We start from the raw sequence: 24567 nt of genomic DNA on the forward strand, positions 1-24567 counted from the left end.
ATCCTTCCTTCTTTCTATTTTAGACTTTTTCTGTTTGCATTCAGCAAAAGGTAACTCCTTCAGTAGTTCAGTTTCCTTAGCTGCCATTTTAGTTTGTTGTCTGGTCATAACCATAATTTCAGCATTATTCATTTGCTCTTTATTTAAAAGATCTACCAGTATTGGTATGTCTCTACCTAATATTATGGGGTAGGGAGCGTTTTGAACTACACCTACGTTAACTAGGTAAGCTTGCCCTTTAATTGTGATGTTTATTACTGTAGTTGGGTAAATCTGTTCATCTCCATGAATGCATTTAACCCTGAGTTTGCCCGTAAAGTGGTATTGTGAGTTTTCTATACAAGCTTGTGTAACCATAGTTTGACTAGCCCCTGTATCAATCAGTGCTTTGTATGATTTGCCGTTTATCTTAACAGATATTATTGTTTCTGTATTACTTTCTTGTGCGATGAAAGCGTTTTCTTTTCTGGGAATGTAACAGAGTTGGTTATTACTAGCAGGTGGGTATTGGCATTCACTAGCTCTGTGACCTATTTGGTTGCAGCTAAAACATTTAATTTTAGGTCGTTCTACTGTGTTTTTAACGTTACTTTTACGCCACTGTGTTTTTGGGGTGAACCTAGGCTGATCGTACACCACACCATATTCGCGTTTCTCAGACTTACCGGATTGCCTGCTGTAGTCTGGTTTAGCGAGCCGGAACTCTCCCTCTGCTTGTCTGGCCGCGACGAAGGCCTCTGCCATCTCGATCGCATGCTGGGCAGAAGTTGGGCTTCGCTCCATTATCCAACTTTTCAGCTCTGGGTGGATGACACTTAAAAACTGTTCTAGGACGATAGTATGTCCAATCTCCTCTTTTGTTTTATCATTGGGTCGTATCCATCTTTCATAGAGTCCCATGAGCCTCGTATACAGTTCTTTTGGCGTTTCGTTTTTTAAAACCATGTCCTTACGGAAACGCTGTCTGTATGTCTCAGGATTAATTTCAAACTTTCTGAGAATAGCTTCTTTTACTTTATCAAAGTCACTTACTTCGTTAGCGTCCATGGCAACGTACGCGACTCGTGCTTTCCCGTCCAGTAACGGGACCAAATGGAAAGCCCAGTCCGTTTTTGGCCATCTGGCTGCCATTGCCAGTCGCTCAAACATTACAAAGTAATTCTCTGGATCATCTGAGTCTTTGAGTTGTGGGAGTCTTGGCCACGCCATCGGTGCAATCGGAGCCATCGTAGCCGTTACTCCCACAGTCTCTAGTGCAACTCCGGTCTGCTGCACCGGCTTGTAAATTTTCGTGCGCGTCTCTGTTGTTGATGATGCTGCTGCTGCTGTTGTAGAAGGGTAATCTTCTGTATCTTGCTGCGCTGCCGTTTGCCCTCGGCGAACTTCATCCTGCAGCAAGCCGAACTGATGCTGTAGCGCCCGCCACCTTTGATCTTGTCGCGACGCTTCTTTTCGCTGTTCTTCATCTTTTCGCTGCTGCCGTTCAATGAAGGTCTGGAACATTAGCCGTAGGCTGGTAACCTCGGTTACACTTTCCGTCGGACCTTGCGCTGAGGTTGTTTCGCAGACTTCAGCATCTTCTTCGCCGTGGTTTACTTGTGTAGCCTGGGCGGTTGGAAGTCTCTTTGGAGCCATCGCCAACGTGAGGTAGCCTTCGGAACTGCACCCTCACCGTCGCTTTATGCTCCGGCTCACCTGAAGCCAGTTGTCCTCCTCCGCGTTCTCCCCGAGACTCGTTGCGACACCGCTGCCACCATTTGCAACGAGGTGAACCCCGTGGGTAATGTCGGTCGATTGGTCTGAGACCCGGAATAAGTTGAGGACTCCGATATGCTTCCTTTTCTGCCTTATTTATTTACACATATATACACACGACGCTATTTACAAATAAACAATTACGCGCACACTGGACGAAACAAAACGAAAAGTTCACAAACATCCACTAACACTCTGATCATGTTTTAACTCACAACTCATTTGACTACAAAGTCATACACCCAGTTGTGGTCTCCCCCTACCACGGTAGATTGCCCTCAATATTATCTACCTGTGTGGGCTTTTATTGTGGTAGCCCCTCCCCCTCGGCTGAGCCGATATATTTAAAGGGTAGCTAGGTAACAATATGCACCCATTACACAGCTAAACACTAGTAAATACATCAATATTTATACTTATATTAAATCACACAGATGGCCATGGCACTTACCCCTACATACAATTATTTACATTAATTTCAGTGCACCTTTACTCTCCCTTCCTGGTTTTTCTCCCCCTCTCCTTAACAGAGGATAGTACTACCCAGGTAGGTTAAACATCAATATGTCATCGTGATGGGTAAGTTACCCTTACTTCATCACAGTAATTATTATATCTTATTATACAGGGTGGGCCATTTATATGGATACACCTAAATAAAATGGGAATGGTTGGTGATATTAACTTCCTGTTTGTGGCACATTAGTATATGGGAGGGGGAAAACTTTTCAAGATGGGTGGTGACCATGGCGGCCATTTTGAAGTCGGCCATTTTGGATCCAACTTTAGTTTTTTCAATGGGAAGAGGGTCATGTGACACATCAAACTTATTGAGAAAAACACAAGAAAACACCATTGTTTTTCTTGTTCACAAGAAAAACAATGGTGTGCTTGGTTTTAACGTAACTTTATTCTTTCATGAGTTATTTACAAGTTTCTGACCACTTATAATATGTGTTCAAAGTGCAGCCCATTGTGTTGGATTGTCAATGCAACCCTCTTCTCCCACTCTTCACACACTGATAGCAACACCGCAGAAGAAATGCTAGCACAGGCTTCCAGTATCCGTAGTTTCAGGTGCTGCACATCTCGTATCTTCACAGCATAGACAATTGCCTTCAGATGACCCCAAAGATAAAAGTCTAAGGGGGTCAAATCGGGAGACCTTGGGGGCCATTCAACTGGCCCACGACGACCAATCCACTTTCCAGGAAACTGTTCATCTAGGAATGCTCGGACCTGACACCCATAATGTGGTGGTGCACCATCTTGCTGGAAAAACTCAGGGAACGTGCAAGCTTCAGTGCATAAAGAGGGAAACACATCATCATGTTGCAATTTCAAATATCCAGTGGCCTTGAGGTTTCCATTGATGAAGAATGGCCCCACTATCTTTGTACCCCATATACCACACCATACCATCAATTTTTGTGTTCCAACAGTCTTGGAGGGATCTATCCAATGTGGGTTAGTGTCAGACCAATAGCGGTGGTTTTGTTTGTTAACTTCACCATTCACATAAAAGTTTGCCTCATCACTGAACAAAATGTTCTGTGTAAACTGAGGGTCCTGTTCCAATTTTTGTTTTGCCCATTCTGCAAATTCAGTGCGCCGATCTGGGTCATCCTCGTTGAGATGCTGCAGCAGCTGGAGTTTGTAAGGGTGCCATTTGTGAGTAGATAATATCCGCCGAAGGGATGTTCGACTGATGCCACTCTCCAGTGACATGCGGCGAGTGCTACGCTGTGGGCTCTTGCTGAATGAAGCTAGGACAGCCACTGATGTTTCTTCATTAGTGACAGTTTTCATGCGTCCACATTTTGGCAAATCCAACACTGAACCAGTTTCACGAAACTTGGCAAGCAGTTTGCTAACTGTAGCATGGGAGATGGGTGGTCTCGTAGGGTGTCTTGCATTGAAATCTGCTGCAATGACCCGGGTACTGCGTTCACCAGACATCAACACAATTTCTATCCGCTCCTCACGTGTTAACCTCTGCGACATGTCAATGGCTGTAAACAAAGAGAAGCTTGTAAATAACTCATGAAATAATAAAGTTACGTTAAAACTAAGTTTGATGTGTCACATGACCCTCTTCCCATTGAAAAAACTAAAGTTGTATCCAAAATGGCCGACTTCAAAATGGCCACCATGGTCACCACCCATCTTGAAAAGTTTTCCCCCTCCCATATACTAATGTGCCACAAACAGGAAGTTAATATCACCAACCATTCCCATTTTATTTAGGTGTATCCATATAAATGGCCCACCCTGGTATATATATTATTGATGTAAATATTTTATACTGAGTTTGCGCTGGAAGTGCTATAGGAAGTGTGCTGTGCATGTGAGGGAATTCATTGTATGCTGGTAATTCGATACTCTCATTTTATATACAGAATAAATTCCCAGGTGAATGGCAGAGCATGTCCAGTCGTCTTCTTGTCCTTTGTCTCACAACGCAGAGGGGTATTTGAGTGTGAAGCTGAGTCTCACCAGCACATACACACCGGCTACATAAAGACAGCTCACAACGTTTGTATTGTACAGTTTGGGTGGATAAACATGATACATAACATAAACAGTGTGAAGCATAAAGTCAGTGGGACTGCACACAGCTCCTGTCAAATTCTCCCAAGTCTTTTAATTTGACAAAGCGAGTCTTTAATGACACCTCATGCTTAAACTGTTAGAAATGCTTTAATTTAGCTCTGCATTGAATTTTGTTTTGTCATGAATACACTTCCCAGTGCAACCAGTCAACATGGTTTTAACGCTAAGCCACAGAGGTCAAAGAAATGCCCTGGCATGTGTGTGGGCTGGCTCGTTGGTCTAGGGGTATGATTCTCGCTTAGGGTGCGAGAGGTCCCGGGTTCAAATCCAGGACGAGCCCTTGTTTGCCCACATTTAATTCATCAACTGCCTCTTCAGGTTCTAATCTCAGTGTGCAAATGGAAATGAAACAGGACGATTAAATGGCAAAACTTGAACAGCTTTCTTCGTGGATGCCACATTATTAAAATTCTAACCTTTAGCTTAAACTTTGTCCTTGTACAATTAAAACGAACAAAAAACCTTTATAAAATCATGCTGCCAGAGTTATTCTAAAAGCCATCGAGAGGTTTTGTGAATCCATGTTTAAATGTAAAGCACTGTCATTGTGAAGGAAAGTCAAACAGTGCAGAGTATGAAGTCAACACGACAAGGAAAATCTCATGTCAACGTAAATTTCTTTCAATCTTTATTATTAATAGCTGATAACACAAAACATCATAACGTTTGTTTTATGTAGAAAAAGAAATAAATATTACTAACTATTATTAAAATATTAAATGCTGATTTTTTTGCCATATCATTCTATGCCTTAAGTTTTTAATTTATTCATAAAGCACATTTAAAAGCCAAAGCTAACCAAAGTGCTGTACAGCAGAATAAAAGAATCACTAGGTTAACCACCTTCATATGCCAGAGAGAAAAGGTACAGTAGGTTTTAAGACAAGTTTTAAAAGCATCAGTTGAAGTCTGGGATTTAATTCCAGGAGGTAGTGAATTCCACAGTCTGAAAGCAGTGACTGAAACAGCACGGTCACCCTTGTGTTTTAAGTGAGACTGAGGTACATTTAGTAAAGATTTGTTTGGAGTGTCCTTTGTGCCTTATAGGGACATAACATGTCACTGATGTACAACTGGGCCATACCGTGAAGTGCCTTAAATACAAACAGGAGGATTTTAAATTGGACCCTATATTTGATGGGGAGCCAATGTAAGGAGGCCATGACAGGTGTGATGTGTTCACGTTTTTTCATACCAGTAATCTATCTAGCGGCGGCATTTTGGACAAGCTGCCGCCGGGTCAAAGAAGACTGACAGACACCCATGTAAAGTGAATTACAGTAATCAAGGCGTGACGTAATAAAGGCATGAATGACTGTCTCAAGATCTTTAAGTGATAAAACAGATTTCAATTTGGCAATGCGTCTTAATTGGTGATAGCTACTTTTTACAACTGGATTAATTTGTCGAGTAATTTGTTTGAGTAGAGCTGACTCTGTACTGTGATGAGCCCTGAAACCCGACTGAAACTTGTCCAAAATATTGTTCTCAGCTAAGTGTGGTAACAGCTGGAGATAGACGACCTTCTCTAAAACTTTTGATAAGAACGGCAGATGGGAAATTGGTCTATAATTAGAGAAGGAGGTGGGATCTAGGTTTGATTTTTTGATGAGCAGGTGAACCTCAGAGTGTTTAAAACACAAAGGGACACGCCCATCATTAAGGCTATCGTTAATGATGAACAAAACACAAGGGCCGACACTACAGGATTACCATGTAGTCTCCACTGGTATCATCAAAAAGCTGGATCAAAACCAGAGTTTCTGGGGCTGATTGTACGAGCCACAAAACAGACCACATATGCTAAACCAGCTGATCCACGACTGGCCATTTATGTAAGGTTGGCAGAATTTGGAGGAATTTAGTGTCTAGGATGAACACCTGTAATGTCCAATTTCTCAGGCGACACTGTATCAAGAACCGTTATCATCAATAGTTCATATACACTTTATGGGTGAGGGATTACTTTGGCAAACCTTTGTCCAGCCCTACAATCCGGAGTTACATTCACAAAAGCCACTGATATCAGCAACCAGTTTAAATGGTAGGTTCTATTATGGTATGGGGGTGCCTCAGTGCCCTTGGCAAGAGTAATTTACACTTCTATGTTGGCAGCATTAATGCAAAAGTACATTGAGATCTTAGAGCAACATGTGCTGCCTTCAAGACGTCATCTCTTCCAGGGATGTCCATGCATTTTTCACCAAGACAAAATCACATGCTGCACACATTACAAAGGCATGGCTGCAGAAGAAGAGGGTAGGGGTACTGGACTGGCCTGCCTATAGTCGTGACCTGTCCCAAATAGAGAATGTGTGGAGAATTTTAAAACAAAAAAGGGACAGTGACCACAAGTGCAATGACCATATAAAGAATCTATAATTATTTCTTAGTCGGTTTAGATTAGAATACAATGTGGAACCCTAATTATATTTTTGCTCATGTAGTGTGTGTATAATGACTACTGCATTGTAATGCACCATGTTACGAACCACAAGACTTATCAGACTTGGTCGATGAACATAAAATTAAAATACTTTGCTGATTTGTGTATGTTGTAAATTGTTCAGTATTACCACAAATAATGTATTCAAGATCTATGTATGACTAAATGCTTAAATAATACATGATTTTACCATGATTTTACAATTGCCTTACTATTATCTAAAGAATACCACTGAAAGAAGCAAAATACCAAAACTCAAGAAAGAATGAAGCATCAATAGTAGAAATGTTTTGTTTTGTCGTGGAACTAAAGTTGAAGCTTGTGTGAATTTCAGACAAAAGAGAATATCCTTAATGAAATGAAAAAGTTTCATTTATGTGTTTGGTTTTTGTACAGTATAGAATGATTTCCTGTCACTGTGGGCCGCAGAGCACAGTAGTAGAGAGCAGAATCTGATACTGCAGCAGAGATGATGTTCAGATCCACTCGATTTTTATCTTCATTTATCTTTACAGATATTCCTGGAACTGGAGGATCAGCTTTTCTTTCAGTTTTTAGTTCACTAATCAAAATGATGAATTCTGGTCTGGATGTTGAGTACTGACGATACCAGAACAAATAATCATCACCACCACCATCACTGTAATTACAGGATAAAGTAACAGAAGTTTTCTCCAGGACATTTTCAGTTGTAGAAAGTGGCTGAATTTTTGCTGCAGAATTATAACCTGTATAAAAGGGAAAAAGATAAATCAGATTTCTTTATTTTCTTTATTTCTATCAGATATAAATGTAAAATGAATGTAAAATATTACTGTGTATTTAGCTGATGTTGAATATAAACATAAATACTTAGTCTTACCTAAAATAATGTGAAGAACACAGAGATGTGTAAGCAGTGTCATGACTGAATTACAGTGTTACATTGTTCATCTTGCAGTTATGTAGGTTTGAACTCTTTACCGTCTTTACTTCAACTTCCTCTTCACATCTGCAGCTGGGTCAGATTATAGTAAAATGTAGATGGATGCTGCCACCTTCTGTTTATTTTCCTATATAATTATTCTGATTGAACAGCTCACTAACTGACTGTTTTATTCAATACTAATTAACACACACAACTGATCCAGATCACAAAAAGTATAATAGAGCTCTGGATGTATTTGTTTAAAAACTTCATAGAATGTCACTGTTACAATATAGAATGGCAGGATGGTGTAGCTGATAGATTAAATGCTGCACAGCAAAAGGAGCAAAACCTCTGGTCACTGTTTATATGGTTTTCAGCATTATTCCCTGTGTTCAGTGTTACATTGTGAACAGAACAGATGTGTTTCATAACATTTTAACAGTTAATCAGATTGCAGTATTGACCTGTGAAAATTCTTCTAACTCTTTGTCTGATCAAATTGCAGCAACCAGAAGTCCTGTCATATTGTCAACCAATCAGATATGGTTATTCCAAAAGTCTCACTTTCCATATTCACTTTAATGAATACAGTATAAAACGTGGATGTAAGACATAAAGAACATTTTCAATAATCAGTGTGACCTTTTATTTGTCATTATGTTACTCTTGTGTTTAAATGTTTTGGATTATAACAGAGAAAATTGAAAACTGCAACCACTCAAAAATTTTGCATATAGAAGTTTTCCAAACTCACAAATGGTTTAGAAACAAAAATGTTACATAAAACAGAGCAAACAGCTTTAAAGGGTGATTTGCAAAATCCATCCAAAGTTAGAGAGGTCTTTTACACTCCTTTGTACCGAATGATGGAGACTCTCACACCCTGACTCGCTTCATCACTTGTGCATGCAATCATCTTTATATCAGAAGTCCTACACAATCACACACACACACACACACACACACATTTGTAAATTAGGCATTACACCCATGTTATGTTTTCTTACTTAACATAATTTTTCTCCAGTATAACCACTCAGGAGTTTTTACTACAGTAACAGATTTTATTTTAGCTGTGATCCATTATTGTTGTTGCTGTGCTGATGGAAAAACAGAAAGTGAACATTTAGAGAAAAGGAACTGATCATTACTGTTGGGTATCTAGAAGCCGATTGTGTTGGAAGTGAAAAAGAGCAATTATTTGTTATTTTCCCAATAATACTTTTATATGTATCACCCATGCTGTGAGCACTGATGTACCATGACAGATGTTGGCTTTTGTACCTTTTGCTGATAGCAGTACACATGGTCCCTTTTTCTTTGCTAAGTAGAATTTGAAAAGGTAACCTCAGCTGACCAAAGAAAACATTTCCACTGTCTTTCAGTCAATCTGCGATGAATTCTGACTTCAGCTGACTAGAGACACCTGCAGTTTTATAGCTGTTTTTGGCATCTTTTTGTGATTTCCTGGACTAGTTTTTGTGAGGTCTCAGGTTCCATGAGATTCCAGAGTCCTACATTATTTAAACCATTTACAAACCTTTTTGAACTGTTTATTTATTTATCTGTTTATATATTTATTTATTCATATATTTATAAATGTATTATTTATTTTATTAAGATTATTTTGCATGTCTAGGGCACACTGAGCTTGGTTGTATATAATTAGCTTAAGTAGCATACTAAGTTAAATACAGGTTAATTAACATAACAATTACCAATCACTGTTTACAAGGTTGTTATGGGTGTTAAATATCATGTTTTGTTAAATAATACAAGATACTAACAATCACTCAGAGAGAACAGGTGCTATTTATATTGTGCTGTGTGTGTGTGTACGTGTGTGTGTGGTTAACTGATAAGGTGTAAAAGGAAAAACTTTGATCTTCGGAGCTATGAGGAACTTCAAATATGTGAGTTTTTGTACAGCATCTCAATAGCTTTGTATCACTGGGCTACTACTTGAAGAGCACAGTGATAGAGAGCAGAATCTGTCAGCTGTAGACTGTGGATAATCAGTTCAGTAGATGTATCGTCTGTGTTTGACCCTAATCGAGAGTCATTGGGGTTGTACTCCTGATCACTACGTGATTTTGCACCTTTATACAGTAAAAACTGTGGTGCGCTGTTAGGATTTAGTTTGTACCAGTAAAGATCAATGTTTGTGCTTCTGGACTGATATGAACATTTTAGAGTAAGAGTCCCTGTTTCTTTTGCAACAAGGTTGGCATCTATTGGCCCAATTTCATCTGCAAAACCACCTGTTGTAAGAAAAAAAGAAAATAATGTTAAACAAAATTCATTTGTCAGCAAACACAATGTAATAAATCAATAATGTATTAGTATTTGTTAATAAATCTGTTTATTATTACCTGATGCTACAGTGAGAATCAGTGTTATGTATCTCCAAATGTGCAGCAAGTTGCATAGTTGAGGCATTTCTGAACACAGCTTTGTGAGTATAACAGTTCTGTATGAAACTCGACACCTACATCTCCAGGAAGCCACACACAGGAAGTGAAGATACTACAGCATAACTACACACATCAGTATCTATTTGGATTTAGTTTCATAGTAGTGGAAAATGTAAATTAATTTCTTAAATTTTTAAGAAATAAAGAAGCGTTACAGAGACCCCAAATGAGTGAACCCAAATAATAGTGTACTTACCAAATCAAACACCTACATACACACAAAAATAAATAAACAAATATATAAATAAATAAACCATAAAAGTTTTGACATGTAGCTCATGTAGTGGAAAAAAGTAGACTTAAGGATACTAATCTTTAATATGCACTATAGTGTACAGCTATAGTTAAAATGGAACAACAATTTTTGTACTTATTATACTTTAATTGTACAAAAATAATACAAAAACTTGTCTTTAATTGTGTTAAGTGTACTACACTGTACTAAAATGGGACTTTTTAAAGTATATTTAATTCAATTTTAAATACACTACTGAATAAGTTTTTAACTTCATGTTTTAAACACATTTAATCAGTATTCCAAGTGCTCCGATTATGCTACTATGCTCCGAGTACATTAGAAATATAACGAAGATTGACATCAAATATATTTACTTTAAAATACTCTGTCAGTTAAAGTACACTTCTACATGGTGTCCCAAAATGAACTGACATTTTAAATTTGCTGCCATTTTTTCACGGCAAAACCTAAGTTTGAGATTTTTAAATTGCTGTCATTAGTAAACGTTGAGGTTAATTAATGAAAAGGTACACAATCGAACAGCATGTAGAAATTGTAAAAATTCACTTTAAAAATGGTGATGTGAATTGGCCGCCAAGATCATGTGACTTGACACCGTTAGACTTCTTTCTTTGGGGTTATCTTAAGGATAAAGTGTACACCAACAAACCACAATCCATTGAGGACATCAAAGAAGAAATTCAACACAACATTGCTGAAATTTCTCAGCAATTATGTCAACGTGTCATGAAAAATTTAATCAAAAGAGTGAACATGTGCTGTCACGGTCAAGGGGGTCATTTGTCAGATGTTTTGTTTCATACATAACCTCCATGTCTTTACTTTTAAATAAAGCAAAAACATTATTAATGTTCAAAAAATGTGTTTTATTAAAAATGTCAGTTCATTTTGGGACACCCTGTAGTTTCTTTCTTTCTAGTCTCGATTATTTGTAGTACCTAGAAAGGTTTTTATGAGTCACGCACTGATCTCCATTTTTACCTCAGTTATGGTAATTTTAGATTCAAACTCACGAGTTCAAGATGTCAGCGCTCGTGTGCTTGTGTGTTTTACTGCTGCGTCATCTGAACGCTGCAAGCATGTTTATTAATACCTACTAATATTTATACCAGCTTGTTGTTGAAGTGAATGTTTTTACATGTTATTAAAATCTGATTTAATCAGTAAGTTAAATTGATCTGTTATACTGATGATATGTTTAATAAACTGTTTAGCATTATTGTGAGCAGTGCTTCAGACTTAGTAATAGAGTAATAGAGTCCCCACTATACGATCACGACAAAAAAATGATCTTCCTCACCACACTCCCCAGTACTACAGTTCACCAATTTTAATATTTATTTACAGGTTTTACATTACATATTTACATCTATTTATGTTGTTCATTTGACTGTTTATTATATGTGCATGTGTAGCACTTTTGTGGACCTCAGTGGTGTGTTTGTGTATATTTTCGCACCCCCTGGAAAAAAAACCTCACTGTTTTGGACAATCGCATTTTACGGACCAGTGCCCACCCCCCTTTTAATTCCGTTAAATCAAGGTTCCACTGTAATTTATTTTCATTCTTTAGTTTATTAATTAAATAACATAATTTTTTTTAAATTATTCTTTTAATAAAACAAAATTGTACAATGTTGTACCATTCCCAGGAAAAAATGTACTGTGAAGTTTTACAGTAAAACTGTTAAGTTTACAGTTAAACCATAATAGTTCACAGTTCTACTGTCATTTTTACAGTTTGACCATGAGTACAACTGTGAACTCTCATGTTACCATGAAGTTCATTCTAACCTTTTCAGTGTTTAATAATATTGACTGTGAAGTTTACAGTAAAACTGTTAAGTTTACAGTTGAACCATAATAGTTCACAGTTCTACTGTCATTTTTACAGTTTGACCATGAGTACAACTGTGAACTCTCATGTTACCATGAAGTTCATTCTAACCTTTTCAGTGTTTAATAATATTGACTGTGAAGTTTACAGTAAAACTGTTAAGTTTACAGTTGAACCATAATAGTTCACAGTTCTACTGTCACTTTTACAGTTTGACCATGAGTACAACTGTGAACTCTCATGTTACCATGAAGTTCATTCTAACCTTTTCAGTGTTTAATAATATTGACTGTGAAGTTTACAGTAAATCTGTTAAGTTTACAGTTGAACCATAATAGTTCATAGTTCTACTGTCACTTTTACAGTTTGACCATGAGTACAACTGTGAACTCTTATGTTACCATGAAGTTCATGGTAACCTTTTCAGTGTTTAATAATATTGACTGTAAAGTTTACAGTTTAACTGTAAACATGATATTGTTGAATTGTGAAATTCAGTCAACTTACAGTTTAAAGTTCAACTAAGAATAGTTCATAATCACCTCTTCTAATGTTTGATGTTTACAATAATTTACAGTTTAACTATGTCATATAGGTAAATGACAAGATACAAATATCAAGATAATAATAATGTATATAATATTTATATATTATTTAAAGGAGGTATGTGAATATAGGGTGTAAGTGTATGTGTGTGTGTGGGGGGGGGGGGGGGGGGGTAAGTTAATTACATGACATGAAAAACGTGTCAAAAAGACATTATTTACATCTAAAAAACTAGATGATTAACAATATTCCAATAAAAAAAGAATACAGCACAGATTTACATATTTATAATATTACAAAAATACAAATAACCTCATGCAGACAGGACAAATATTACATTACATCAATATTACATCAGACAGATGACTTTATAACCTTTTATTAAGCCTATTCTGCGCAAACCTCTCTTCTACAGACATCATGTCAGTCTGGACATCTGGGCATGCGTACATGCGCACTTGATTTGAGACTGTTATCTCAACCAAGCGTCTCGAGCTTCGCGTCAGGTGAACCGCGCGAAATACAAATGTAGTGTCAGTTTCAGTGATTTAATTCTCACAAACGAGTCTGTTAAAGTACGCGCTGTGTATCTGCTTAAAGATTAAGTTCCTGCCACATGTGTTATTGAGTCAGAGCTTATTAAAGGACAAGAATCTGACGACGGTAATCTCGTCAACGGCTAAACTGTTATCTGGAAAGTGAGAAATTGATAAAAAAGACGTTGGTAAAGCGGTGCCCTGCTAACATGCTAAACTCCTGAAGCTCTATGGTAAGTCAAAAACTTAAACCGTTTATAATAATAAACAATAATATATTTACTGTGCCTGAAATGTTATTAAAAATAAGTGGCCATATTAGAAAGCCGAAAATAACACAGGTCTCAGGATTCTATGTCTTCAAATTAGTTACTTGGGACGTTAGCTAAACCATTAGCATTAACAGTCTGTTATCTGACGGTAGTTGATTGTGCACTTTTTAAATGCCTAGTAATGCTTGCAACGCGTTAAGACTGGTGCACTTACTTAGTTTATAGTGTTGTTACAGTGCTGAACTGCACTATAATAAACCTATCACTTTGTATGATTTTAAGTGTACAGATAATATTACTAAGAAATGAACATAGACAAGTTTGTAAATGCTTTTAATACTTCCTACGAGACAATTCACCTTTTATGTCTTATTTATATGCATATCTCTACATTAATTAAATGTGGACGTTAACCTGCAAGTTGCTCTTAAAATAGTAAGCCCACCAACAACCCAGGAAAAACCCTGCATTCGTGCCACTGTGTTTAAGCTACTTTAGCATTCTGTTAACTACATATTTTAAATATGAAATTAAAAACAGTATTTATATTTCAGGAAAATGGTCACATGTCAAGGAGGGCTGCTGAGGTTGAGAGAGTCTCAGTGTCCAACAGAGAAGACCCGGGTATTGTAGATAACAGTATCTGCCTACATTCACATCAGCACATAAGGACATGTTTTCCATATTCTAGTTCATGATAATAGCAGCAAGTTTGATATTCAGTGCATTGCTTTACAACCACATCCACAGAATGTTGCTGTTTTTTGTAGATAACTCAGATAACTACATATTCTAAATCATTTCATTCTAGGACTATGCTGTAAAAGAGAACATTGCCTGGATCTGGGAAACTTAAAGTAAGTGCTAGTTGATTTTTTAAAAATAGATTGTGTTTAAAATATATTTGTGTAAAAACATGTAAAACAACTCACTTCTTTACAGTTTTGGTGCTGACAATGTCTTTTCATCCATCCATTCATCCACCTTTGTGCCCGCCTGCCCATCTATATATGCTTAAAGCCCTGACTGTTTTCAACTTCTGTTGGGTGTGTTACTACGGGGTAAATGCTAAACTGTGCACTGATTGCATAGCTGCTGATTAATTGTTTGATTCTTTTTCTAGTAACTAGTGAATCAGATGGGCCATGCCGATCCATCTTAAGGTAGTCTGGGCTACTAAAATAATGAAATTAAAAAAAGATCTGTCTGTGTCAGTGCATTAGTGCAGATGAAGGTAAGTCATGTTTTTCAGCAATAAATATTTTTTGCACCATAAGAATTAATTGTAAGATCACAAAGTTATTATATCTCGTCATATATTGAGCACTCAAACAACAGATTATATTGAAAAAATGAAATACACTGTACTTTGTCTGTCACTTTAACTTCTGCTTAAGATCAATCAATCTTTTGAACATGTATAAACATATGTCTGCATTTATATATTGATACGCTCATCAAGTATATGTCTTATGATACATCAGATGTAATGCATTGCTGATCAAATATTTTAGGGTCCCTGTAGCTTAGAGGTGATGGCGGCAAATGTTTGATTATTTATTTTATTAATTTATTTATTTTTGCATTTTTAAAGGTGGCCGAACAGATTTTCCCCATGAAGGAGGTCCAGAAAGTGTACTTCACCAGCAAATTCAACAATGTGGACAAGCTAGGAAAACAAGAGGTGTAATTCATGTCACAATTCATGCCCCACACACACACAAAGACATAGGACACATCCAAGCACCCAATACTGCCATAATTAAATGCATAGTGAATGATTATAAATTAGATTTTTTCATTATATATGTATAGAGTTTATATATAGATTTATACCACAATACATTATTCAGTTATCTAATTGTATATATTACTGTATAATAAAAATATATTATTGTATAATTACCATCGTAAAATAAATTATTAAGTGTAATATAATTATTTTATTATATAACAAATACAATTTATTACTATTATTTTCTATATTACTATTATTATTGTACATTTAACATTACAATATAGAATGCCAAGTTGGTAAATGTGTTATCAGTTTACCATTTAGAAGGAATCCTTACCAGTTGTTTTTGTGCCTGTGTTTGAAATTATACCATTGCTTAATAAATGGAGTTGTGAGATCTATACATTGTATTGTATTGTATAATGTCAAAGTACAGTAATTACAATCAAAGTAAACTGTGAAGTTCAGAGTAAAATTGTTTACTAAGTTTACAGTGGAACTGTTAAACTTCACAGTAAAATAATCAATCAGGTTTACAGTTTTACTATGAAATTGTTTATAGTAGAACTGTGAAATAATTCAGTGTTTTACTGTGAAAGTTCATAGTAGAACTGTCAACTAGATTACTATGAAATTTCACAGTAGAACCATGAAGTGGCCAAATTACCATCAATTCATAGTAGAACTGTAAAATAATTCAGTTTTACTATGAAATTGTTTATAGTAGAACTGTGAAATAATTCAGTGTTTTACTGTGAAAGTTCATAGTAGAACTGTCAACTAGATTACTATAAAAGTTCACAGTAGAACCATGAAGTGGCCAAATTACCATCAATTCATAGTAGAACTGTTCCTGGGTTGTACCAATAAGTCACTTTATGTAAAAAACACTTAACCCTTAAGAGATCCTTTAATATTCTGACGCCTTTGTCCCTAAGGACAAAAAATGGCCACTTCCCAAAAACTGCTGTAAAAACATCATACATTAATATTTTTTGGAATTTTTAACCCTTTACAGGCCAGTTTGTTTGCATAGCACCACTGTTTTTTTTTTATCGAAAAAAACAAAAAACTAAAATAATTTTCATAAAAAACATTTCAAGGAGCATTTGATTCTCATTGTTATTAGGCCCTGAGGTGGGTCAATGATTGGCAGCAACATTGATTTTAATGCATTTTAATTTTTTTTGCAATATCAGATTTAAAGAAAAACTCACACTAGTGGTCCTAAGGACAAAAAATGGCCACTTCCCAAAAACTGCTGTAAAAACATCATACATTCATATTTTTTTCCACTTTAAATGAGTCAAACTTTTACATCTACTTCTGCCTGAAACATACATACCAAATATTAATGATATTTTTGGATTTTTTTAACCCTTTACATGCCAGTTTGTTTACATAGCACCACTGTTTTTCGTAGAAAAAAAACAAAAAACAAAAATAATTTCCATAAAATACATTTCAAGGAGCATTTAATTCTTATTATTATTAGGCATTGAGGTGGGTCAATGATTGGCAGCAACAATGATTTTGGTGCATTTTTATTTTTTTTGCAGTGTCAGATTTAAAGAAAAACTCACACTCGTGGTCCTAAGGACAAAAAATGGCCGCTTGCCAAAAACCGCTGTAAAAATATATCTTTTTTAATTTAAATGAGTAAACCAAAAAGGGGGAGAGGGCAAAAGAGAGAGCGAGAGAGAGAGAGAGAGCAAGTAAGGGAAAGGGGGACAGACAAAGAGGGCGAGAGAGACAGACAGACAGACAGACATACAGAGAGTATGTCTGAGTGTGAAAGTCCAGTTCAGGTGGCGCCGAGGCTGCAAATGGACAGAATGTGGTCCTTGCATGTGAATATTCCAAGTGTACAGCGGGTGCTCCAAACTCTTCTCTTTCTGTCTGTGCAGAAGTCGAACTGCCTCCTGCCCTTATATTTATGAATGAGAGAGGGGCCTGCAGCAGCACCCTGCATATCTGCACCTATCCCTGCAGCAGCTGATGAGCGGGGAAAACACCCCCTCTTTTTGATGTGTGGGGCATTCCTCCCACCTTGTACGGTGTTTCGTGCTTAGGAGCAGCACATTCCTGCCCCGTCAAGGGAAGTAAGAGACCAGTGTGTGGGTCTTCGTAAAAGCAAAGGTGGAGGAGAAGAGCGCTTTTGCCTGAAGCAATTGAGGGGAAGCTCAGGCTTGTGTCGGTAATTTGTGAGCCTTCTGAGCAGCTCCTCTGCCAGTGTGAAGGAGGTGGAAAATTGTCACAGGTAATGATGTGTCCCTGGAGCCCATCTGTCATCTCCAGGACCACCCTCATCCCCTGGTTGACTTCAGTTGGATTGCCAGAGGCTAAGGGTTGATTTATTTTTTGACCTGTAAACACCGGTCGAACCTATTTTGTTTTGGTTCTTTCTACTCATCGTTTTTGTTATTGAATTAATTTATAATGCAGAGTGTGGTCTTCAAAGAGAAAATATTTATGAAGTTGGACACACACACACCGTTATCCAACATCAATAGTGATACACACTTTTCAAGACACTTATTATTTATTTTTTTACACACACACACACACCATTATCGAACATCAATAGCCACACACACTTATCAAGGCACCTTTTTAGAAAACAGTAAAAATTGTGAAATTTTGCTGCATGCTTTAAAAGGGAAAAAGTAGTGCCAACTGTTAGAAAAATATATAAATTAAAAGTTGAAAGCTAGCAGTTCAAAATGAAATCTTAACCTAAACGAAAGCATTAGTTTATGTTCAGATAAAGGTGGGTTAAAAAATTGCGTTTTCAATGGTTTTCAATGGGACATTTTTTGTCCTTAGGAACAAATGTGTCAGTTTTTGTGTAGCTTAGCCATTTTAGGCTAATTTAAGGAATTGAATATCCTTTGGCAAATATGAGCTGTATTTATTCAACACAGCCAAAATGGTTTGAAAAAAAAAAAAAAAAAAGGCACAAAATGTCCCTAGGATCTCTTAAGGGTTAAGTAAATCTTCGTATCATGTGTTGAAAGTGCTTTAAGTGAATTACTACAGTACAGTGGACCCTTGAGTTATGAACGGTTTACCATACGAACATTTCGGGTTACGAACGCTCTTTTCCAACTTAACGTATGAACAAATTTCAGATTAAGAACTGAAATTCACGAAACACGTGACATCACAAACAAGTTAACTCCGACCGTCTCTCTCTATATACGTATTAGGCAGCAAGTGAACATTTTATCCTCAAAGTTGATGTGTTAGAAGCAGGAAGAATAAGCAAGTGTAAGTATCTGAGCGAGTTTGACAAGGGCCAAATTGTGATGGCTAGACGACTGGGTCAGAGCATCTCCAAAACGACAGCTCTTGTGGGGTGTTCCCGGTCTGCAGTGGTCAGTATCTATCAAAAGTGAGAAGGAACAGTGGTAAACCGGTGGTCATGGGCGTGCACATGGGGAGCGAAGGCTGGCCTGTGTAGTCTGATGCAACAGACAAGCTACTGTAGCTCAAACTGCTGAAGAAGTTCATTCTGGTTCTGATAGAAAGGTGTCAGAATACACAGCGCATCACAGTTTGTTGTGTATGAGGCAGCACGGAGCAATGAAAGAAGGTGGCCTGGTTTGATGAATCACGTTTTCTTTTACATCATGTGGATGGCCGGGTGTGTCGCTTACCTGGGGAACACATGGCACCAGGATGCACTATAGGAAGGCAAGCCTACAGAGGCAGTGTGATGCCTTGGGCAATGTTCTGCTGGGAAACCTTGGGTCCTGCCATCCTTGTGGATGTTACTTTGACGTACCACCTACCTAAGCATTGTTGCAGACCATGTTCACCCTTTCATGGAAACGGTATTCCCTGATGGCTGTGGCCTCTTTCAGCAGGATATTGTACCCTGCCACAAAGCAAAAATGATTCAGGAACGGTTTGAGGAGCACAACAACGAGTTTGAGGTGTTGACTTGGCCTCCAAATTCCCCAGATCTCAATCCAATCGAGCATCTGTGGGATGTGCTGGACAAACAAGTCAGATCCATGGAGGCCCCACCTCACAACTTACAGGAGTTAAAGGATCTGCTGCTAACATCCTGGTGCCAGATACCACAGCACACCTTCAGGGGTCTAGTGGAGTCCATGCCTCAACGGGTCAGGGCTGTTTTGGCAGCAAAAGGGGGACCAACACAATATTAGGAAGGTGGTCGTAATGTTATGCCTCATCGGTGTACAGTACATTATAATGAAGCTCTCCATCATGGCCACAGAACATTACTTAGGTTTGTTTCTGTAGTATTTAATAATAGTATTTAGTATTTATACATTTTAGGTTTTATTGTGTTATTATTGTGGTATAATTAGTGTTTGGGTGATGTGTGTTTTGGTAAAATACTCTTTGATAAGATTATGTTGTCGGATAAAATAAAAATTACCCTCATAGTCTTTAAAACATGGGAATCGGTAATAAACTATGATGAATAGGACTGGTAATATTTTTAGATGCATCTACAGTATGTGCCTTATTGCTTTTGACTCATTTACAGTCAACCATACAAAGAGCTTTAAAGTATTTATGTCATCATATGTTGGGAGTCAAATAGCAGTTAAATGTAAACATGCTAACAGCTCCCTCCTCTGAACAAACAGGCTTATTGGACAGCACAGTTTAAGTTCATATCACTGTGGGCCTCATGGCACAGTAGTAGAGTGCAGAGTCAGAAACTGCAGCAGGGTTGATCTCCAGATCCACTTTCTTTTCCTTTTTGTTAAGTCTGATGGACATTCTCGGGTCAGGTGGTTGAGCCAGGGTGACAGTACCTTCATAAATCAGCAGCAGAAATTCTGGTTTTGATCCAGGTTTTTGTCGATACTGTTAGGGGGTCTGCGGCGTCTGATGGACTTACCACCTGTTCTCAGCGTCGCAGATCTTACAGAACAAAGAGCAGCGTGGCTTCTAATAGAGAAGCACGCTGATTAGTGCGAATGACCGGCACCTGCGCGTCCACTATATAAGTGGGCGTCGCCCGCTTACCGGCGTCGCACCGTTTGTTCTCTTACCTGGTTAATGGCTGCCTCGCACCAGCCTCTTTCTTTTATAGCTTAGGTGGTTCTCCTGGCGCCGTATGGTGGCAGGATGGGTAGGTCGTAAGGCCGAGGTAACTAGACCTAGCATTTTCAGTCTGGTGCGACTGTCGTGCAGCCCTCGCGCTGCTGTTTATTTAACCAGCGTCCCCTCTTTGTCAGCCGGTTAGCTGCCGGCTAAGTGCTAGCGCCGCAGCACTCGCCCAGCAGCGCTTTGAGCGCTATCCACTCCCCGGGGTATTCAGTAGCGTTATTGGCTCCCGCCTAGCGAGCCGCGCTCTCCCCGGAGCGACCCAGGTTCGATACCGGGCTTCGCTAATTTTTCTCTATTACTCTTGTTACCGGCCGCTTCCCAGCCTTACGCTGGTGACAGTGCCGTTCGGGCTCCCTGCTAGCCCGTCTTTTGTTTTCGCCCTTCTACCAAGTCTCGGTGGTTTTTCCCGAGCGCGTTCACGCTCGGCGCCCCCTCATAGACGCCTGAGTCCCCGCCTCCTCTAAGCCTCGCTGTAGCGAGCTGTGTCGGCGCGGCTCCCGCGAGTGAGCGACCAGGGTTCGCGACTCGCGTTTTCCGTTTTGTGTGTTTTTGTTTTCTCTGTTTATATTTCAGTTAGCCAGGACGATTTCGGCTTTATTCGGGATCCCCGGATTGTTTTTGGTTTATTGCCCTTTGTTCTCTGTTCGTTTCGGTTTACCTTGTGTACCTTTTAAAATAAAATCTGTTATTTTTGAAATCTCTGCATCTTGGGTCCTCTCTCTCTGCATACACATAACAGTACGGTGCGACCACCATGGACCCAGCAGAGATTCCGCCCATGGCCGATGCCCTCCGGCATCAGGGGGTCGCTTTGGGGAGGCACGAACAGGCCCTCACTGAGCTGACGCAGCAGGTTGCTGAGATCGCCCGGCTGCTGTCAAACCTGGCGGCCAGCCCGGCGCTCCCCGGCCCCCCCCCCCCGTTTCTTTACCTCCTCCGGCTCCTCCTGTAGGAGTGGAAACCTCCATTCCGCCCCCCGAACGTTTTTCAGGGGAGGCGAAGAAATGTCGAGGCTTCCTCCTACAGTGCTCCCTCACGTTCGAGCTCCAGCCCTCCCGCTTCCTTTCGGAGCGCTCCAAGGTGGCCTTTATAACATCCCTGTTAACCGGCAAGGCCCTAGAATGGGCGACAGCTCTTTGGGAGCAGGGTGCCCCTGAGTGCGCTTCCGAGGCCGCCTTCAGGGAGGCCCTGAAGGATACCTTCTTTCACCCCACCGAGGGGAGGGAAGCGGGTCCGCGACTGCTCGAACTGTCCCAGGGGGGACGCTCAGTCGCCGAATACGTCATCGAGTTCCGCACTCTGGCGGCTGAGTGCGGATGGGACGAGGGAGCATTAGTCGCCATTTTCCACCGCGGGCTAGGAGAAAGAATTAAAGACGAGCTGGCTGCTCGAGATCTTCCCACATCTCTCAAAGCCTTCTATCTCCTAGCAACCTCAATTGACACCCGACTCCGACAACGCGTCCGGGAGCGAGGGTCCCACCAACCCTTTTTCCGGCCTCAAGGTCCGCCCCGGGCCGTTTCGGGAGATCAGGGCCCGGAGCCCATGCAACTAGGGTCAACCCGGGGGGGCGCCCAACATCCATCCGGCCCCTCCACGAGAGCTCGCCCTCGGTTAAACGAGTAGGCCGCTCTCGTGGTAGGGAGTCGAGGGCGTGCCACTCCGCCATCCCTGGGCAAGGCCTATTTCTCAGCGCATTGCTACGCTGGGAGTCCGGGTCCACCGATCTCAAAGTCTGTGTCGATTCAGGCGCGGTGGAAAACTTTATTGACCACAACCTGGTACACAGGTGGGGGATTGAGCTTCAGCCATTACGGGTCCCCATTGCGGTTCACGCCGTGGACGACCGGGCGGTGGCCGGGAGTCCAATCACGCATCAAACGTGTCCTCTCACGATGCGTTTGGGGAGTCATGAGGAACGGGTCACCTTTTTAGTGACCCAGGTTCCCCAACTTTTAGTGGTACTGGGGCACTCATGGCTTAAGAAGCACAACCCCCAGATCGACTGGCAGACCGGGTCAATCTTTGCGTGGGGTACTAGGTGCCAAGATGCTTGCCTGTTGCCAGCAAGCTTGTCATCGGCCCCAACAGCGTCCTTAGAGGCGGCCCCTGATCTGACCCGGGTGCCCCCTGTGTACCATGACCTACAGGAGGTATTTAGTAAGTCCCGGGCGCGGGACTTACCCCCACACAGACCTTTTGATTGCGCCATCAATCTGCTTACTGGCACTTCTCCTCCTAGGGGGCGCCTCTTCTCCCTGTCGGGACCGGAGAGGATCGCCATGGAGGAGTATGTCAGAGGGGCGCTCGATCAGGGGTTCATCCGACCCTCGACCTCCCCAGCTGGGGCGGGATTCTTCTTTGTGGGAAAGAAGGATGGGACCCTGCGCCCCTGTATCGATTATCGAGGTCTTAACGCTATAACGGTTAAGGATCGTTATCCGCTGCCGCTGATGGCCACAGCTTTTGAAGCTCTTCAGCGGGCTTCCATTTTTACGAAGCTGGATCTACGCAGCGCGTATAACTTGATCCGTATCCGGCGAGGGGATGAGTGGAAGACTGCGTTCATTACGCCCACGGGACACTATGAATATCTGGTGATGCCCTTTGGGTTAATGAATGCCCCTGCGGTCTTCCAACGCTTTATCAATGAGGCCTTACGGGAGGCCCTTGACCGATACGTCTATGTCTACCTAGACGATATCCTGATTTTTAGCCGATCCATCAAAGAACATGTCAGGCACGTCCGTCAGGTTCTTCAGCTTCTGCTCGACCACCATTTGTTCGTCAAGCTGGAGAAATCCGTGTTTCACGCCCCATCAGTCTCCTTTTTGGGGTTCGTAATCTCTCAGGGCGCCCTGCAGATGGACCCGGCTAAAACTAAAGCAGTGGAGGCTTGGCCGACTCCCAGTTCCGTACGCCAAGTGCAAAGATTTCTGGGCTTTGCTAACTTTTTTAGGCGGTTCATTCGGAACTTTAGCACGGTCGCCGCTCCTTTGACGGTCCTGACGGGCAAGGGTCCGTTCAAGTGGACGGTGCAGGCCCAACAAGCCTTTAACAGGCTTAAATCTCTCTTAACGACTGCTCCGGTCTTGCAGTTATCTGACCCCGAGGAACCCTTCATAGTTGAAGTGGATGCCTCGGACGTCGGAGTAGGGGCAGTATTGTCCCAGAGAGTGGGTCCAGAAAAGAAGCTCCACCCCTGTGCCTTCTTTTCCCACCGTTTGACTCCTGCCGAGCGTAATTACCCGGTAGGAGACAAGGAGCTTTTGGCCATCAAGTTGGCACTTGATGAATGGCGACACTGGCTCGAGGGGGCTAAACATCCCTTCCTTGTTTGGACAGACCACAAAAACCTGTCGTTTATCCAGCAAGCGAAGCGGATGAACTCTCGTCAGGCCCGCTGGTCTCTTTTTTTCAGTCGGTTCCACTTCACCCTGTCCTACAGGCCAGGGTCGAAGAACACTAAGCCGGATGCGTTGTCCAGGCAGTGGGACCTGACTAGACCCGAAGCGGAGCCTGTTCCCATTATTCCCCCGAGCCAAATAGCAGCCCCTGTAACTTGGGGCATATTCAAGACTGTTCGGGACGCCCAAGCAGCTGAGCCCGACCCAGGAGGGGGTCCGCCTGACCGACTGTTCGTACCATCGACAGTTCGCCGTCAGGTGTTTGAGTGGGCTCATGCGTCATCATTTGCGGCACATCCAGGAGTCTCTAAGACCCTGATCCTACTGCGCCGAAAATTCTGGTGGCCGCGGATGGAGGGGCAGGTCAAGGACCTAGTCCGAACCTGCGCAGTCTGTGCTACTAACAAGAGCACAAGAGAGCGTCCTCGCGGGCTCCTCCGTCCATTGCCAGTCCCTTCGAGACCGTGGTCCCACCTGGCACTGGACTTTGTCACAGGGTTGCCAAGATCCAGGGGATTTACGGTGGTACTGGTAATCGTAGACCGGTTCACCAAATCTTGCCTCTTCGTTCCGTTGCCCAAGCTCCCGTCTGCCATGGCCACAGCACAGGCTGTTCTGCAACATGTGGTGAGAGCACATGGGGTCCCATCCGACATTGTCTCGGATCGGGGTCCGCAGTT

The 24567-nt window shown here is 40.8% G+C and overlaps 1 non-coding gene across 1 annotated transcript; it reads left to right on the plus strand.

The window, feature by feature from the left end:
- Positions 1–4576: 4576 nt before the first annotated feature.
- On the plus strand, positions 4577–4648 carry trnap-agg (transfer RNA proline (anticodon AGG)). The gene has a single exon. It is a non-coding gene; the product is annotated as a tRNA-Pro (tRNA).
- The last annotated feature ends 19919 nt before the right edge of the window (positions 4649–24567 follow it).

Source organism: Trichomycterus rosablanca, chromosome 4 (genome assembly GCF_030014385.1).
Source record: "Trichomycterus rosablanca isolate fTriRos1 chromosome 4, fTriRos1.hap1, whole genome shotgun sequence".
In the NCBI taxonomy this organism is placed as follows: domain Eukaryota; kingdom Metazoa; phylum Chordata; class Actinopteri; order Siluriformes; family Trichomycteridae; genus Trichomycterus; species Trichomycterus rosablanca.